The 19,784-nt window shown below is 43.6% G+C and overlaps 1 protein-coding gene across 1 annotated transcript in view; it reads left to right on the forward strand.

The window, feature by feature from the left end:
• Positions 1–19,784, forward strand: part of BIN3 (bridging integrator 3) — a 42,702-nt gene that overhangs the window by 2,306 nt on the left and 20,612 nt on the right. The window lies entirely within an intron of this gene.

Below are 19,784 nucleotides of genomic sequence, written 5' to 3' on the forward strand. Positions count from 1 at the left end.
CAAGCCATCATTGAATAAGGCCTAGGGGCACTCAGCCCCTGGTCCCCAGAGGGTAACCATTGTTCTGGGCTAGGCCAGGCTTTCAAAATGTCACAGTGAGAAATGTCCAATATTGATGCCCTTTGCACACTGTGGATTTTGCATGAAGAGTAAGAGGTCTTTGTTCCTCGCTTCCTCTGTGCATGCAGTCCGCCCACCCCGTTTGTTTTGTGGGTACCTGCTGCCTTCCTGTTCATCTGCCCATGCATTCACCCACTGACCACCCACGTGTCTTTAAGCCAGGCTGTCCAGTGGTGTGCCCTGCGAGGAAGGAGGCATTTTATGTTCATATGTCAGATCACTGATTCACCATTTGGGCTTAAGTCAGGTGCTTCCCTCTCCTCTCCTTCTGCTGGTCTCCTCTCTCTTCTTATGTGTATGTGTCTTTATTATTGTATGGAGGGAGAATTCAACAGAATTAAGAAGAATCTGGCTTATTTACCTGGCTTCGCTGTCTTCAGGGGTTATAGCCTTCCCTGGAACCACATGCCTTGATGCTCTTTGGGTTCAATGTCAAGGGAAAAAGTAGTCCTGGAGGAAATCTTCCTATACTAGGGATCCAGAGGTTTGACTCAGAATGAAGGAAATTAGAGTCAGTGCAGATAAATGTGGCTGGGAGGTAGAGGGCTGAGTTCAGGTTCTGGTTCCCTCCTTCACAGTGTGGCCTGGTCAGGCATTTAACCTTCCTCGGTCTTGTTTTCTCCACCTCTGACATGGAATGGATAATCCAAGCTGACGCTGCCACCCAAGCCTGTTGTGAAAAAAATGGAGACTATGCAAATATGATTGTTTTCTGACTCTTCTGGGCTCTTCTACCTCTGTCTGCCCCTTAAATACTGGTATTCCTTGGGACCTGTCCCCCCCATGTTCTCACCCTATATGCCCTCCCCATCATCTTCAGGATAAAGGCCTGACTCTGGGCCATAACTTATAAGGCCTTTCTGGATCTGGCTGTCCATGTTACTCCTGTGTCTCAGCTTTCCCTGGCCTCTCGTGCCTCTGCCCCTCGATATGCATTGTTCCTCTGCTGCAATGCCCTTTGCTCCCACCCCTCACCGCCTCATCCACCAGGCCAAGGTGCACTCATTCTTCCAGAATAAGGGCAGGCTTTGCCTCTTCTGAGGGTCTCCCCTGAACAGCCCCCCATACCCCACTAAACTGAGCCGGGTCCCCTTGCTCTGACCCTCATTAGTATCTGTACTTGAATCGTTGGTTTACTTGTCAGTGACCCCCTAGTCTGCAAGTTACTGAGAAAGGGACTGTGGCTTGGTCATCACTATATCCCTAGTAGTATTCCCAGCAATCAGTGCATGTTTACTGAATGTATGAATGAGCACTTTTTTTTTTCCATTTCCTGGCTTGCCTCAGCTCAGGAAAAGTTTTCAGATAAAAATGTGCAGAACCTATAAGCCACTTCCTCAAATGAAGAGCCTCTAAGCGTGCTGTTGTTAAATCAAAGAGGGAAGAAGTGGCCTCAGCGCCTCCCTGAGGCTGTCTCTGATTGTTCTCTCCCCTCTCCTCTCCACCCCCTCCCCAAACTATCCTCTTCTGAACTTGCATAGAACTCCTGTAGCACTTCCACATCCTTCCAGGGACCAAAAACGTGTTCCTATCCCAGACAGACTCCGTGGCGGCAGAATCTACAAGTTCTTCACGTTTGTGTATGCGCACTGTTTGCACATAGTAAGTACCTAGTCAGTAATTGTTAAATGAAATTAATGGACTATAAAGGAAAGAAGATAAACTGCTGGGTTAGTCTGAACCATCCATTCTGTTTCAAACATGTTCTCAGTGGAATCTCTTTTCCCTCTAGTATTACTCTTGCTATCATGCATTCGTATAGTGCTTTTACCTTTTCAAGTTTCCTTCCCATCCATTATCTGATTTCGTCCTCACATCTACCCTTGGCAGTATGCAGTTCGGGTCTTATTATCTCCCTTTGACAAGTTATTAGAATTCACTCACGGAGTACCTGGGAGAGCTAGAACTAAAATCTGAGTATTCTCTGTGCTTGAAAAGTGGAAGACCATTCCCAAGCTGATTGGGTCCCAAAGGACGCTATTTTACTTTGCTGGTCTGTGTGAACACTACAGGTTGGTAGTGAATTACAGGAAGTTGTCAGTTTTCACATGTGAAGTGAAGAGGAAGTCCTGTGTCCTGCAGACCTCCAGGTGTTCTGGACCATGTCAGCTTTGTGGTACTCTGAGGCCTCCCCGCCTTGGGTGGCCCTCCCACTCACTTCGGACAGGCCAGACTCCCCCCAGGCTTTTTCTTCTATACCGAGCATGGTCATGCCCAGAAGGCAGGGACCCCCTTGAAGAGTCTGTGAGACCCTGTATTTGACGTTGCTTTGGGCACAAATGTAAAACATCTCACTCTTGTTCCAGCTGTTTGTAATGAGAGGGGAAGGGGCTCTTTCCAGATTTGGGAGTAGTTGGAAAGAGGCAAGTATCTTGAATCCCACAGCTTCTTCATCAAAGATGTTTTCTTCTGTGTTACACTCTTGACGTATGTGTGTTGAAGTGGCTTTGGAGTTGGGAGTTAAGCTGTTGCTTCCCCGAACCCACTATTTTGGTAGCTAGCCCATTAAACAGGACCCAGGATAACATGTTGCACACAGATAATGCTCAATAAAATTTTTGTTGATTTAATGCTCATTGAACATTTATAATGTACTAGGGCCTGTGCTGATACTTAATACTGGTGGACAGTCAGAAGGCTGTAAGAATCGATACTTATCTTCAGCCAGTGTCTGGAAAGTGCCCGGGATTCATAGGAATGACAGCCAATAAATGTTGGTGTGGCATCGTCAAGAAAGATTTCAGAGGATGTGATTTGTTACAGTGGGGGGCGAGGGGTCCACATTAGAAGAATAGTGTAGAAAAGGTGTGTGGAGATGGAATGCATCAAGAGTATTTGGGGTGGACAGTCAGGAGACCAGCTTGGGTTTAGCAAGTAGTGATTTGGGTAGAGGCTTCGTTGATGGCAGTTGGGGCCCCACTGTCAGTACTCTGAGTGCCATGCTGAGGGACTGACATTGAGCTTAAGCTTTTGAAATTTGAAGGTTTTGAGCAAGGAAGTGGCATGGGGAAACCAGTGAGTTAATCAGATTAATTTGGCAACAGTCTGTACTTCAGGCAAGAGGAAGAATGGAGCCAGGGGGCTAACTTGGACAGTGGCTTCCAAAACTTTTTGACCACAACTTGCAGTTAGAAATACCTTTGAGGGGCTCCTGGGTGGCTCAGTCAGTTAAGCATCGACTCTTGCTCAGGTCTTGATCTCAAGGTCGTGAATTCAAGCCCCGTGTTAGGCTCTGCGCTGGGCATGAAGCCTAAAAAAAAAAAAAGGAAAAGAAAAGAAAGAAAGAAAAAAACCTTCATTATTGCAGCACACAAAAACATTTATGCTTCAAATAAAAGTTTCACATGGTATATGTGTGATGCATTCCTATATTTTCTATTATGTTCTATTTCATTTTTAAAAGAATGATGCATTTCAATTGATCCCATGTCTAATTTGGACCCGGTGTGTTGTGGGCAAACACACTGGAATAACGTATAGCGGTTTACATGATTGATGAGTGATCCCATTTAGAAACACACTGATCTAGGTGTTTATTACAAATATTCAGGCTATAAGCTAATAGCTATGACTCCGTGTTGTTGGTTTACTTAGTTGTTTTTCGTGGGTTATAATAAGAAATACGGAAGGGGCAACTATGAAGAGCACCAGCCATGTACTTTATAAGAACTTAATCCATAGATGTGAAAAACGTCATCACTTTATAGAAAAGAAAACCCAAATGGACAAAAGCCTATACCAAGATGTTGGTTTCTTAGTAATCAGGGAAAAACACATTAAAGTAACAATGAGATGCCATTTCACAGCCATCTGGCTGGCAAAAATTTTAAAGTCTGGCAATGCCAAGTATCTAAGGATGAGAATCAGGAGGAGCTCCCATCCACTGGCATCAGGTGCAGGGTGGCGTAGAGCGTGGAGGTAAAAATTGACACAATACAATCACTTTGGAGATTTCTACAGTCACCCAGAGAAACCTGAGCTCTCCTGCAGCAGGTGAGTGCAGGGGAGTATTAGTTGCTTCATTGTTTATGATGTCCAGCCTATATGTGCTGTCTTTACATAATGAAACACGTAGTCAAAATGAATGAAGTGCAGCTATATCTATCAACACGGACAAATCTCAGAAACAGAATGCTGGTCATAAAAAGTTAGTTTCAAAGTAATACATTCAATATTGTGCTATTTTTATAAAGTTCAGACCTATAAAACCATACTGTATTGTGCTCACGGATTTAAACAAATGTAGTGAAAGGGTGAGAATAATACATACTAAATTCAGGGTCGTGGTGACTGCTAAGGTCATGAGGAGAGACAAGGAAATGGAATCAGACTGCATCAACAGTATCTGTCTGAGCTGTTGCGTTGCTTAAAGAGTAAGATTTGAAGCAAGTGTGGCTCAGCATTAGAAACGCGATAACAGTAGGTGAATACAGGAGTATTTATTATGTATTCTAACTTTCTGAGTGTTGGCAATATTTTATAATACTCTCTGTTAACTTTTGTCATGCCTAGCCTGACTGCCATCACAACTAGAGCTGACCTCACCGCTCATAGCAAGGGAATTATTGCCTCCTACGGCTGGTAGGTGAGGATGTCCCAAGACAGTGGGCCTAGGAGCGAGTTTCCGAGTTTCCATCTCAGCCCTCCTCCTCCTCCTCCTCCTCCTCCTCCTCCTCCTCCGGCCTGCTTCCAAACCTTCAGCAGATAAGAGAAAAGGTAGACTGAAAGCTCTTTGTACAATCCTTCGTTGGTAAGAGACAGAAGTGAACATGAGATTAGAGCTCGTGCCTCAGAAGCTAAACAACTGGCCCGGCACTTCGCAGTCTGTGGGCATCTGAGCCACCGTGGGCCCATCAGCATGGAAAGCAGGCCCCTGAGGCTTGTCTCCGGCTTGTGGATTAAGCAGAAGACTTTCACCTCGCAATGCCTTCTGTTTCCCTTTTATAACATGGGAGAACCCATTTTCTAAAGAGCTACAAAATAAACAAACAACCTCCCTCCCTGAATTGCCTTCTTTCCTCCCTTTTCTTGACCTTTAGATGCTCCATCAGCCTCCAGACTTCTGTGACAGATCCTTTTACTACTTGGGAGGAAGTCCCCATTCATTGTTGGCAAATGGATTCACTTGGGGGGGCCTGGCAGTGGCTGAATGCCCCCCAAACAGAAAAGAATTGTTTCAGGTTTCCTAACCATACTTACCTCTGTGTAACTGAGTGTGAGCCACCCCCTTGGGCCTCAGTTTGATCTTCATCATCAAAATATCACCACCACTGCCTTTACTGCCAGTACTTACAGGCTGCTGACCTACGACAGGATCTGTTTTGAGCACTAAACTCATTTGGCCTTCACGGCGACCCCACGTGATAGCTATATTATTGTCCCAGTCTATAGACAGGGAAACTGAGAGACAGAAAGGTTAGGTAACTTGTCCGAAGCCTCACAGCTGGCGGCTGGCAGAGCAAGGACTTAAAGCCAAGCAGTGTGGCTCCAGCGCGCCCCCCTATCCAGCGCAGTGTCTCTTGTGAGGAATACAAGAGTGGACCGCTTTAAATGAGCGGATGTTTCTGAAGTACCCAGCCCAAACCAGCAATAGTAGATGCTCCATAAATGGTCACTTTAATTGGATGATTTCTGTGATCTCACGTTCTGTGAGATCACACTGACCATTCTGTGATTCATTCTGTCTAAACTTCTCAGAGGTCAGCCTGGGGAACAGTGGGGAAGAAGGGATCACAGCTGAGCTGGGGGACTGTTCTAGTCCAAGTGACAAGTCAGCCAAGTCACAGAGTCATGCCTTTTATTTTTAAACACACACATACCTCCTCGGACTGGTGGCGAGTAGGGTAGTGTGTGTTGCTCTGGTTTTAGATGTGGCTAATTTCGAGGAAGGACTGCGGTGGGGGTTGAGAGGGGGCGCTGTGGTCAGAGGTGCTGGAAATGGGTATTTTGCAGCTCAGTTCATTTCCCCTTGTGATGGGGTCTCTCACGTCCTTGCTCAGGCTGAACTTTGTGTGGCCAGTTGGCATCATGGCCAGCTGGCCCTGCAGAGGGGATGACACCCAGCAAGCAGCTGTTCTGCCGGAGCCGGCTGCCTCTCCAGAAGCCCTGTCCGGGCCCCCGGCTCTCTGTTCTCTCTCCCAGTGTCAAGGTGGCGATAGCCTTGGTGGGGCCTCAGACCAGGGAAGGCAGTGACCCAAGGACAGGGTAACAGAAGGGCCGGGACGGGGGAGGGGCTTGTCCTTCCAGCCTTCAGAAGCTGCTGCCTCTCGCCCACCTTCCTGCTCTTGCCGAGACAGTGACTCAGGCCCAGACCACTCCCCGGGGAGCCAGGATTTCAGCCACTATCAGCTGCCGCCTACTCTTTGCTCAGCCCTCCCTCCGTTCTCACCTCCCTCACCTCCTCCCTGCCCCCAAAACTGTGATCCATCAGAAAGTGTGGGGTGGCATAGACTGAATCATTTCAGGGTTCTTGCCACCCCCAAGCCAGGCCGAGGCTTATTCACATTCAGCAGAAACAATTCCAGAGGCCAAGGTGAAGACCAGGGAAGAATGTGTAGGTTTCAGCTTCTTTCCACTCATCTTTGTAATGGAAGCAGAGGACTCTCCAAAGAAGGCGGGGCTCGAGGGATCTGCTGGGGTGACCAGGGGATCCCCACCCAACTGCCATCTGGGCCTGCCTCTTGTCTCTGCCTCTGCAGCAGAGGGGGTGGGGAAGCAAAAGATTGAGAAACCTAGCAAATTGAAAATGCAAAAGAGCTGTTTTTGTAAATAGACATTACACAAGAGCAGGAGCTTTTTTGGAAACGTTTTACTGAGACAGACAGAATTAGCCAACTCGCATCGTGCTGCTAATAGAGATATTTACTGTTTGAAAAAGTGTATTTGTAGCTTTGGAGAACATCCTGTTGACTTTTCTTTATTGTGAAAGTAAATCTTTCCCCCTTTCCCTCTGTATACATAGAACTTTTTTTCTGTTTTGAGGTGGGGCATGTTGGGGGTTGGAGGAGAGTACGCTTGAGAGAACTGCTCTCTGCATTTTGTTGCTCAGACCAAAATATCCCTGCTCCTGCCCTCCGGTGCTCATATTTACGGAATGGCAAGTAGAACCAAGTAAGGAATCCTACTCCAGAGGCCGGGAGCTCAGAGCCCTCTTGATTTCTTCCAGAGCAGAGACATCCTGTGGGGAGCAGGCCCTGTCTTCTCTCCGGACCTCTGCTTACCCACCGCATGCCAAGGGGAGAGCCTAAGGAAAGCTGTGAGGAGGAGGGGAACTGAGGTCCCGAGGCCCAGTGAGCCTTCCCGGGTCCTGGAGGACTGTCAGCCTCGACCCACCACCCCAGTTGGGCCGAGGAGCCGCTGCGATGCTGTTGCTCTTGCCACACGCCTTCCAGAACAGCTGTCTGTCCCGAAGAAGTCCCTAGTGCCACAGGGGGAGATCAGGGAGGCAGTGGCAAGAAGAGGCAGAAGAGCGGCTTGAAGGGTGGCTGTTTTGCTCTTTCTACTCGCTTTCCCGTCGCCACCTTTGACTGCTTCAGTGGTGGTGGGGCACCTGCCCCAGTTTTCTGGCCCTTTCTCCGACAGAGGGGAGCATATCGACCATTTGGCAGCCTTGGAATAAGCCCAGGAGACTCTTCTCCCTTCATATTTCCTCTTAAGCTCTTTGAAATGTCGGTTTTCCCTAAACCCACACTCTGATAACGTCACCTGGCTTTACTGTGGACGCCAAAGGCCACCTCCGTTTCCTCGGTCTCCATGAGTGCACTTTCCCCTTTTTAGCTTTTGTTTGAGTCGGATAAGGACTGGGAGACCCAAAGACAGTGATATTACCTTTATTTGTTCTTTCTAAAGCCTTATATGAGAGTAATTTTTTTTCAGGAAACTTAAATTAGAGTGTGGTATTATATAGGGCCCTTGGGGCCATGTACTTGTTTATTTGTTGAATCATTTATCCAGTGTTTACTGTGTGCGCAAAACTAGACCATGAGCTCCATGAGATCAAAGAATGAGTTCGTCTTGTTCATCCTGATATTGCTAGAACCTAGCAGAGTTCTAGGCATAAAGGAGGCCCTCGATAAATATTTACCGAACATCCATTCAACGAAAGGTTGAAAATAACACTGTACCTTGTACGGTACTTACGGGAGTTGCAAAGAACCGTAACATTCAGTCCCTGCACTTGAGGGGCTTATGTGGCATAATCAGAAAGCAAGATGCATACACAGCAAAGCTAGTTAACCTGACCCTTTACCAAGCAGAATTTTCTTCAGTAAGGAAGCAGTGGCTCAGTCTTAGGAAATACGTTCGCACAGTTCATCACAGTACTGGGTCAAAGAGAGCAAACTGGTCATCTAAATGTATGCTGAAAAAGGCACTGTGATATAATTTAAAAATCCAATCTTTGTGTCTTTTAGGAAACTAGAAACAAAAAGATATTTCCTTGCTATTAGAAGTCTTTCTGAATAGAACCAGTAGCCTTCTTCCTATTTAATAGTGAAAGATCAGATTCGAACCATTCTTACTAAAGTCAGAAACATTTTTCTCCAATTTCTGGCCAATGCTATAACACACAAGGCAAGAAGTGGGTATGAAACATTGAGAAAGAAAAAGGAAATTTTACCATTATTTTCAAGTGATATGACTTGTCTATTTAGAAAATCTAATCTGGGGGTTTTTTTCCTACCTGAGTTTCTCAGGCTGTATAACTTAAGTATATAGGTGTGATGAATGGTTTCAGGGTAAATATTTAATACCCAATGGCTTTCGTGTGTACCAGGCCAATAAAATGAGAAAGAGAATTCCATTTGCAATACAACCAAAAATTAAAAATCTCGTGGAATGTACCTAAGACCTGTGTAGGGCTAAAAATTTCACATGTAAGTGTTACTTTGGGATCTTGGTATTAAACAAAATAAAAGTAGAGGACCTATATGGAAAAACTCTTAAGACTAAAAGACCGAATAAAAAGACTTGAATAAATGGAAAGAAATGTTATGGCCCTGAATGAGCAAATGTAGTATTTGTAAAAATGTAAGATCTTCAGAAGTTAATCTATAAATATAGTGCATTTTCAGTAATAAGTATCTTGATTTTGGAGGGGGGCGCACCACCTATGATTTTGAGGTTCATCTTAAAAAGTAACACAGGGGAGGGGCGCCTGGATGGCTCTGTCGGTTGAGCTTCCGACTTCAGCTCAGGTCACGATCTCATGGTTTGTAAGTTTGAGCCCCGCGTCGGGCTCTGTGCTGACAGCTCAGAGCCTGGAGCCTGCTTCGGATTCTGTGTCCCACTCTCTCTGCCCCTTCCCCACTTGTGTTCTGTTTCTCTCTGTCTCTCAAAAATAAATAAATAAATGTAAAATAAAGTTAAAAAAAAAAAAAGTAACACAGGGGCACTTGGGTGGCTCAGGAGGTTGAGCATCCAACTCTTGATTTTGGCTTAGGTCATGATCTTGCAGTTTATGAGATTGAGCCCCATGTCGGGCTCTGCACAGAGCTCTCTTGGGATTCTGTGTCTCCCTCTCTCTCTGCCCCTCCCCCCCAAATAAATAAACTTATAAATAAATATCAAGACAAATTAAAATAGCCAGTAAATTACCTGAAAATGAAATGTAATGAGAAGAGATCTGTTTGTCTAGAAATTAAGAGCTGTTATAACCCTAAATAATTAAATCTGTGTTACTGGCCAAAGAGTAGACAGGTCTGTGGTATGGAATAGAAGTATTTAACCCTAATAAAATGATTTGTCAAAGATAGTTTATTTTTTAGATTATGTTAAAATAACTAAACAACTGGCTGGCCAACATTCAAACTCTAAATGGAGTGATGATTTAAATATAAAAAATAAACCACTAAAGTTCATATGAAAATGCAAGGGACACAGAGTAGCCAAAACATTCTTGACCAAGTTGGAAGGCTCAATACTTCTCAATCTTGAAACTTACAACAAAAGTCCAATAATTAGGACATTGTGGTACTAGCATAGACATGTAGATCAATGGCATAGAATTAAGAGTCCAGAAATAAACCTTTACATTTATGGTCAGTTGATTTTTTTTTTTTTTTACAAAGATGCCAGGACAGTTCAATGGGGAAGGAATAGTCCTTTCGACAGCGTCAGGACAACTGGATATCCACATGCGAAAGAATAAAGTAGGACCCTTACTTCACACCATATACAAAAATTAACTCAAAATTGATCAAAGACCCAAATGTAAAAGCTAAAACTATGAAATCATAAAAGGAAAACATAGGGGTAAGTCTTCATGACCTTGAATTTGGCAGAGAATTCTTAGATGTGATACTAAAAGCACAAACAACAAAAAAATGGATTAGACTTCTTCAAAACCTAAAATGTTTGTGCTTCAAAGCATACCATTAAAAGAGTGAAAAAAAACCCTCAAAAATGAGAGAAAATATTTGCAAATCATATATCAGATTAGGCACTTGTACCCTAAATAAAGAACTCTTACAGCTCAACAATAAAAGAAGATGGGGCGCCTGGGTGGATTAGTCAGTTAAGTGTCCGACTTCGGCCCAGGTCAGGATCTAATGGTTCATGGGTTCAAGCCCCACATCAGGCTCTCTGCTGACAGCTCAGAGCCTGGAGCCTGCTTCAGATTCTTCCTCTCTCTCTCTGCCCCTCTCCCGCTCATGGTCTGTCTCTCAAAAATAAGCAAACATTAAAAAAAATAATAATAATAAATTTTTAAAAAGACAACCCATTTTTAAAATAGGCAAAGGGTTTGAATAGATGTTTCTCCAAAGAAGACCTACAAATGACTGCTAAGCACATGAAAAGATGTTCAACATCATTAGTCATTACAGAAATGCCAATCACACCACAGTGAAATAGCCCCCAGAGTGGCTAAGATAAAAAAGACAATGACAAGTGTTGGTGAGGATGTGGAGGAATTGGAAACTCCATACACTACTGTGGAAATGTAAAATGGCGCAGCCACTTTGGAGAAGTCTGGCAGCTCCTCAGAAGGGTAAACAGGTAAACGGGTAAACGTGGACTTACCATATGGCCCAGCAGTTTCACTCCAAGGTATATACCCAAGAACAATGAAAACATATGTCCACACAAAAATATGTACACAAATGTTCATAGCAGCAGCATTCATAATGGCCAAAAAGTAGAAACAGCCCAAGTGACCACCGCTCAATGAACGGATAAATGGATAAGTGGATGTGTGGCTAAATGTTGTGTATCCCTGCAATGGACTATTATTCTGTGATAAAAGAGGGATGAAGGACTGATACATGCCCAAAACATGGATCATCCTGGAAAACATTTTGCTGATTGAAAGAAGCCAACACAAAAAGCTACTTATTGTATAATTCCATTGATATGAAATGTCCAGAATAGGCAAATCCGTAGAGATAGTACATTACTGGTTTGCCTGTGGGCTGGAAGCAGAGGAGAAAACGGGGCATGATGCTAATAGATACAGGGTTTCTTTAGGGGTGATGAAAATGTCTTTGAAATTAGATCATGGTGATTGTTGCACAACTCTCTGAATATACCAAAAACAACCAAATTGTACACTTGATGAATGTTATGGTGTGTGGATTATACCTCAATAAAGCTCTTATTTAAAAATTAATAAACCAGCTTCGAAGCAAAGATGACAGATTGAATACGTACATGTAATTTATCTCCCTCACAAATCCCACAAAAAAAGCACAATAAAGTGATTTTTTTTTTTTTTAAGGCATAGATCTACAAATTCAGGGAGGATAGAGACATCAACAACATTTGGGAATTGGAATGCAGTTGCATGCAGTAACTGACTTAGTTCCAGGAAAGCCAGATCCTAAACTGGCATTTAGGAAAACCACAAGCCATCATGACTTACATCACAGAATCCTCAAAGGGTCAGTAATCGGTGGCACTGGGTACTTCCAGAAGCGGGGTGAAGCCGAGCTCTCGGATCAGAAGAACTGGTTGAAAGCTGTTTCTGAGTAAGTTTAGAGCCCTGCCATCTCCTCTCCAACTTCGGTGTCCCTGGGAGACTGTCCCTGCCTCACCCTAGCAAAAGAATGAAGGGGCCCCACCCCTTGGAGAGTATGAGACAGGGAGTTCCTATACTAGGCACACAAAGGTGGATTTACTATGTAAAAACTATTTAATAAAATTTAAGCTTCAGGGCCCCTTGCTGGCATGGACCTTGTCCAAGACCCAGAAGGAACCTTAGCTGTGTGTTCACATGATCCTGTGTTTTTGCAAACATCAACAATGTGTTTATACTGCATTCAGTTAAGAAAACTTCTGCCTTCACTTCCTCCTTTTGCTACTTGATACTACCCCTCATGTCAGGCAGCTTTGGAGTAGCCTAGGCCTTTTGGGATGCGACTGGAGGGTTGAATTGGAAATATGCTGTTTTAGCTGCAGTTTGTAGACATTTTTTGAAAACTTTGATAAAACTGTGAGAAATTTCAGGTTCCTGAATTGGAAATATACAGAGGGCACCTCTCTTGGTGATCTTTAAATGTATTTAAAAACTAAGGGAAAGGGGTGCCTGGCTGGTTCAGTCAGTAGAACATGCGACTTGATCTCAGGGTTATGAATTCAAATCCCACATTGGATGTAGAGCTTAATTTAAAAAAAAAAAGTTGTACGTCTTTCACAGTGTTATATAGATCCATTGTATCTCAATAAAGCTGGGGAAAAAATTTTAAAGAAGAAAAAAACTAAGGGAAAAGTTGGGTAAAAAATAACAACACAAAACAAAAGTGACACAGGTGAGCAGTTAAATCAGGAGATATTATTCTGAAATCAAAGTGCAACAAAACATTTTCAAATTGTACTCAAACCTAGTCATTCATTAAGAGAATGAGATCAGGGGTTTGCCTGGGTGGCTCAGTCGGTTAAGCATCTGACTTCAGCTCAGGTCATGATCTCGCAGCCCATGAATTCAAGCGCCGCCTCAGGTTCTGTGCTAACAGCTCAGAGCCTGGAGCCTGCTTCGGATTCTGTGTCTCCCTCCCTCTCCGCCCCTCCCTCATTTGCACTCTGTCTCTCTTTGTCTCTCAAAAATAAATAAACATTTAAAAAAAATTTTTTTAAGAATATTTCTTAAAAAAGAATGAGATCAGTTTTTTTTGTTTTTGTTTTTTTTTAAACGTTTATTTATTTTTGGGACAGAGAGAGACAGAGCATGAACGGGGGAGGGGCAGAGAGAGAGGGAGACACAGAATCGGAAACAGGCTCCAGGCTCTGAGCCATCAGCCCAGAGCCCGACGCGGGGCTCGAACTCACGGACCATGAGATCGTGACCTGGCTGAAGTCGGACGCTTAACCGACTGCGCCACCCAGGCGCCCCGAATGAGATCAGTTTTAAAGAGGAGCGATGGTTTGATAATCTAGTTAATAAAGAGGAGCAAATCATTAGAACACATTGATAAAACAATTTAAAGTTCTTAACATGAAAGATAACGAAGATGACAAAACTCATGATGGGCCCTCCTCCAGTGACATCAGGAACAGAGAAGCTGGTTGCCCCCATTAATTCAGAGAGTGGTTAAAAGTAGTCATTATACAAGAAACCTTGAAATGTGTCCTGAAATCTTACAGTTTATTTATGAAGGAAACGAGATTTTCCTAAGTTTTACAGCGAAATTTTTATTATATTTATATATTACTGGTAAGCTGGAAAAAAAAGCTTTTCTGAACTGTCAATAATAGAAAACAAGTTTCAGTCAACCATACTAGAGGAAAGGCTGAATTACCTTTCTTTTCTCTACGAAAATGATGTTACCCACTCGGTGTCACATGAAGAGGCAATCATAGACTACGCAGCCAAAAAATGCAGGGAAATGAATACAGAGGTGTGTCAGGCAGATGATTAATAAAATTTTAGGTTATTCTTGAGTTTTTGATTTCATGTTATTTGTCAGCTTTTATAACTTGTAATTTATTATGTTCTTTTCTCTGTCTAAATAAACACTCTCATGCCGATTTTAATATTTTTTAATGTTTTTAAAAGATTTTATTTTTAAGTAATCTCTACACACAGCATGGCGCCCAAACTCACAACCCTGAGATCAGGAGTCCCACGCTCCACAAACTGAGCCACCTAGGGGCCCCATCCAATTTTGATATTTGTAAATTCATTTTCTTTAAAAGGCATACAAAATCATATAAGCTTCGGGCCCACAAAACACAGATCCACTGTAAGCCCAGCTGCGGGCAGGACTGCCATCCTGAAGGCAGGAGGGTGAAGTGAAGAAATGCGTGGGGAGTGCTGAGACAACCCTTCCCCTCCCCCATGGCACCTGCACGCATGGCATGTGCTCGAGTGACCTCTTCTACTCACTGAGCTCTCGGAACAACTCTGCTGGGCCTTTACTCCCATGGCGAGAGACTGAAAAATTCTCTAGGAAATCTTACCTGCCCAGGAGTACAGATACTGACATCAGGGGCTCCCCACAACACTGCTCAGCCAGGTCACTGCACACAGTACACAGACAATATCTGAGCGCTCACAGCTTCTGATCAGTTGTCTTGTCTCCAGTCCCGTATGTGAGCAGACACCCAAGATTACCACACTCCCAAGGGGAGTGTTTGGTGTGAAAAATGGAGGCAAAAGCAGAAAACAACTTGAGGGGAAACTGAGACGGAAGGAAGGCAGAAGAAACTTTTTGTAAATCCGTCATTAAGATCATCAGAGAGAGATGGGGCGCCTGGGTGGCTCAGTCGGTTGAGCGTCCAACTTTGGCTCAGGTCATGATCTCACGGTCTGTGAGTTCAAACCCCGCGTCAGGCTCTGTGCTGACAGCTCAGAGCCTGGAGCCTGCTTTGGATTCTGTGTCTCCCTTGCTCTCTGCCCCTCCCCTGCTCATGCCCTGTCTCTCTCTGTCTCTCAAAAATAAAGAAACATTAAAAAAGAATTTTTTTAAAGATCATCAGAGAAGCCATCCATGAAATAAAACAAGATACCATAAAAAAAAAGGACATCCTGAAAAGTAAAAAGACCTCTCAGAAATTAAAAATATGTGGGGCGCCTGGGTGGCTCAGTCGGTTGAGTGTCCGACTTCGGCTCAGGTCATGATCTCACAGTTCGTGGGTTCGAGCCCCGCATCAGGCTCTGTGCTGACCGCTTGCTCAGAGCCTGGAGCCTGCTTCAGATTCTGTGTCTCCTACTCTCTCTGCCCCTCCCCCATTCACTCTTTGTCTCACTCTGTTTCTCAAAAAATAAATAAATGTAAAAAAAAATTAAAAAAAAAATTAAAAATATGATAGCAGAAATGAAAAACTTTACAAGTATTAGAAGATACGAAGTGTTGAAAAATAAACTGGAGAAGCAACCAAGTTGGGTCAGCACTGGAATTACAAGAATTTCAGAAATAAATGGGGCACCTGGGTGGCTCAGTTGGTTAAGCATCCAAGTTTGGCTCAGATCATGATCTCACTGTTCGTGGGTTCCAGCCCCGCACTGGGCTCTGTGCTGACAGCTCGGAGCCTGGAGCCTGCTTCAGATTCTGTTCCTCTCTCTCTCTCTCTCTCTCTCTCTCTCTGTTCCTCCCATGGTTGCTCTCTCTCTCTCTCCTTCAAAATAAATAAACTTTAAAAATTAAAAAAAAATGAATTTCAGAAATGAGAAACAGAGAAAATGGGGGAAGACACGAGCCACAACAAAGTTTTTTTAAGCCCAGAACGAAAGATTACAAATTGCCAAATTGAAAGAATTTGGTGCGTATCCCAGCACAGTGAGTGCAATTAGACCCACGAGGTACATCACTGTGAAAGTTTATACCACCAGGGACAAACATGATTCAAGAAGCTTGCATGAAGAATGGGTAGGTTGCCTACAAAGGATAGAAATCGGAGTGCTTTAGACTTCACCACAATAGCACTGGGAAATGAGAAGGCAGGGAAGCAAAGTCTGTGAGATTCTGAAAGAAATGAAGTCCAACCTACATTCTATACCCAGTCAGACTAACTGGTGTGAGTCAGAGCAAAGAGGTTTTGGTTATGCAAAGTCTCAAAAGGTGATTTCACACACACTTTTACTCTGCCCCAACGAGGAGTAAACCAGCAAAGAGGAAGACCCGAATTCCAGCTGTCAGAATTCCTATAGGAGGCAGGAGAAGGGCGAGCCTGGGTCTCCAGCTCTACACCAGGGGCCGAGGCTACGGGTCCTGACCGGAGCAGCTTGGAGGCTGCCTCGGACACCGCTTCAAGAAGTGAATACCTGACACGAGTGAATGTATTAAGAGTAAATTTAGACAATAAATACATAGAAAATTCAGCACGTGAAAGAAAAATGACAATTTTAGGAGCAAAAGCATGCAGTGTTATTAGTTACGTATTGCTGTGTAACAAATTCCCCCACAACTTAGCGTCTCCAAACAACAGTACCAGTTTCTGCAGGTCAGGAATTTGGGAGTGGCCTAGCTGGGAGGCTTGGCTCGGAACTCTGCAGCTTCTGAAGGTTTGGCTGAGGCTGAAAAATCTGCTGGCTGCCACATGCAGGAAGGACAAGAAATCACATTATTCTCCCAACAGTTTACTTATTGATCTGACCAAATCACGTAACTGTATTGAGAAGAAGAGGAGATTCGGATGTGCCTTTGTGTAACGGGTAGAAGCCTGCAAGAGCTTGGTCAGTTGGTTGGTTTTGTTAAATCTTCCCCTTGCAAAAGAAAAAGTCAGCAGCTAGTGCCTAAAACCTAACCAGAGATAGAAATAGACGCATTTTTATTTAGAGATGCAAAGGTACGTGCCAAAAAACCCAGCAGAGTCGAAAAGTGCTTGTCTTGGGCAAGTGAGATTAGGGCAGGGGGAGGGAGGATAGGACCTCATGTTTCACTCAACAAACCTTGTTGTCTTATTAAACCATGCACACGTGTAACTTTGATAAAAGCAAACTCAGATTAATTCCACAAAAGGGAAAGGCAAACGCTAAGCCAGAAAAAAAATCCTGATAAACAGGCCAAAGGGCTAGTGGTAAAATGTAAACCATTTCAATCTTTTAAAAAATGTAAACTGTCTCAATCTGCCTCCAGGGCAATTTGGCAAATGTATCAAAGCCTTAGACATGTATATATCCTTTGACCCAGCAATTCCAATTCTAAGAATTTATCCTATGTGACTAATCCTTGATGTACACAAAGATTTAGCTATTAGTGTTTTTAATAATAGAAGAAAAATTGGAAACAGTTGAAATGATCATTAGTAAGTGATGTGGATCACAAAAATAAAATAGGGATATATAATGAAATACTAGGTAGCTCTTAACAGGGCAGGCTGATGACAACCACATCTTGGCATATAGAAGCCTTTATGATATGTTTAGGTTTTTTAAGTTATATAAATATGCATATGTACACATGTCCATGTATTTACACACAGATTCAGGGTGTTACTGTTTCTGTGTGTGTGTGTGTGTGTGTTTCCATGTTTTCCAAGTGTTTGACACTGATCAGGTGTTATTTTTGTAGTCAAGGAAAAAAACAAGGGATTTTTTTTTAGTTTATTTGAAAAATACGGAAAGTGCAAAGAAGAAAACAGTAGTCACACTCTTACCACCCAGAATTAACCACTATTAACATTTGGCATATTTGCTTCAGATTTTTTTCTTTCTGCAAACTTTTAAAATATAATTAACACCAAAACATTAGCCTTGGTTATCTTTAGATATGAGACCGTGCACTGTTTTGGTTTTTTCCTTCTTTTCCTTCCCTTTCTCCCTCTCTCTTTCTCTTTCTCTCTCTCTGTCTCTGACTTTGCTGTATTTCCCAAGTTTTCTCTGATGAGTATGTTTTACTTTTTAAATGGGTAAACTTCAATTAATATAAAAGGTAGGCTATTTTTTAATGCCAAATGAAGTCTTAGACATTTAGAAGAAGGTAAGCAAGGTTTTGGACTTGAGGACAGCTTTGATCAAGCTGGGAGAAGGGAAGGTATTCCATGTGGGTGTAATGGCCATGTGTCCCAGTTGCCCTGGACAGTCCAGGTTCTTTACCTGTTGTCTCAAAGACATTATCAGTGACGTTTTGCACTCAGCCAACATGATACCTGGAACCTATCATTTGTTCAGACAGAGCCGGGTCAGCACAAGCCTCCTTCCTCCCGATAATGCTGCCCTCCTCATTCCTTGCATTTCCAGTCTTTTCAAGAATAGTGAGCCCCTTTGAAATTCCACAGTATTTTAAGGTTAGGTATTTTGATCAGATGATTTTCCTTAGTTCCTTCAAATAAACATAACAAATTCATGGCGAAGAATAGCAGAGAGAAAAGTGGATTGTTTACTCCTGGTTCAGTCGTGAACCAGCAGAATGACCCTGGGCTAGTCACTGGACCTTTCCAGATTGGTTTTCTCATCTACAAAATGAGAGGGTTGAACTGGAACAATTTCTATGGTAACTTGCAATTCTAAAAATACTGTGATTCCAAATTAAGATTTAGAGAGGCTGTGGCACCACAAATAATGGCATCTAAGTTCTTCATTTCTTTATAGCTAGTCTGTAGTACTAGACTCCAAGTTAGAATCATTGTGAAGACCACTCTGAGAATTCTGTAGAATTTCACCCTGCCCCCATGTTCCTGGAACAGAGATTCAGTTTAGAATTCAAGTTTCCATCTCTGTTTTAGAGTTTAAGAAATAGCTCCAGGGGCGCCTGGGCGGCTCAGTCAGTTAAGTGCTGACTTTGGCTCAGGTCATGATCTCACAGTTCATGAGTTCAAGCCCCACGTTGGGCTCTGTGCTGACAGCTCAGAGCCTGGAGCCCACTCGGGATTCTGTGTCTCCCTCTCTCTCTCTGCCCCTCCCTGCTCACGTTCGTCTCTCTCTCTCTCTCTCTCTCTCTCTCTCTCTCTCTCAAAAATAAGCATTAAAAGAATTTAAAAAAGAAAGAAAGAAAGAAAGAAAGAGAAAGAAAAAGCTCCAGAGAGACCGTGATTTGTTCGCATCACAAAACTAGTCAAAGGCAGAGATCGGTTTTCTGATTCCTGGTCCAAAGCTTATTATCCCACAACATGCTTCGTGCAGGCTCAATCTTCTCTCAATGCCACTAGGACCTCATTTGCACTGTCACCAAAATAGTCCTTGAGGGCAGTTGTTCACTGTCCAAAACCATTGTGTCAGTCAACTCCAATCCCTGATTTGGGGAAAAGTAACTGGGGACACGAGGAGGGGACTATGGCGCTCAGCTCCCTTAACCTCTGTTCTTTAGATTTGAGGAGGGGAAAGAGCAATTTCTCCCTTTCTCTTCTTTTCAGTTCCAGAACTTACCTTTCCCCTGGTAATTATATAGCCACTGATTATTTGTTTACAGAAGCCACGTGAATCAGCCAGCCCCCAAAGGGTTAACGCTCCCAAATTACCGGGCTGGGTTAACAATAAACAGGATGTCCTCCAGAAATTAAATTTAAACCACTGTGACTCAGGCTGGCCCATCCTCTCGACCGGATCGTTGTCTGGGGTTATTATCGGTGGTTAATTATACCATTGGGTTTAGCAACAGTGTTGGTCAGTTTGGGCCAAGAGAAAGCAGGCTTGGGCAGAAGGGGATGCGGAGGGAAGGGGCGGGTGCAGCGGTGGAAGCTGGAAGCGGGAGGTTTGAAAGGGAGGGACTGCAGCGTCCTGAGCACTGAGAGAAGAGTGGGAGTGGAGTTGTGCCCTGGGGACTCTCCTGCTGACTCCCTGTGCCCTGAGCTGA

The sequence above is a fragment of the Prionailurus viverrinus genome, chromosome B1, assembly GCF_022837055.1.
Source record: "Prionailurus viverrinus isolate Anna chromosome B1, UM_Priviv_1.0, whole genome shotgun sequence".
Classification (NCBI taxonomy): Eukaryota; Metazoa; Chordata; class Mammalia; order Carnivora; family Felidae; genus Prionailurus; species Prionailurus viverrinus.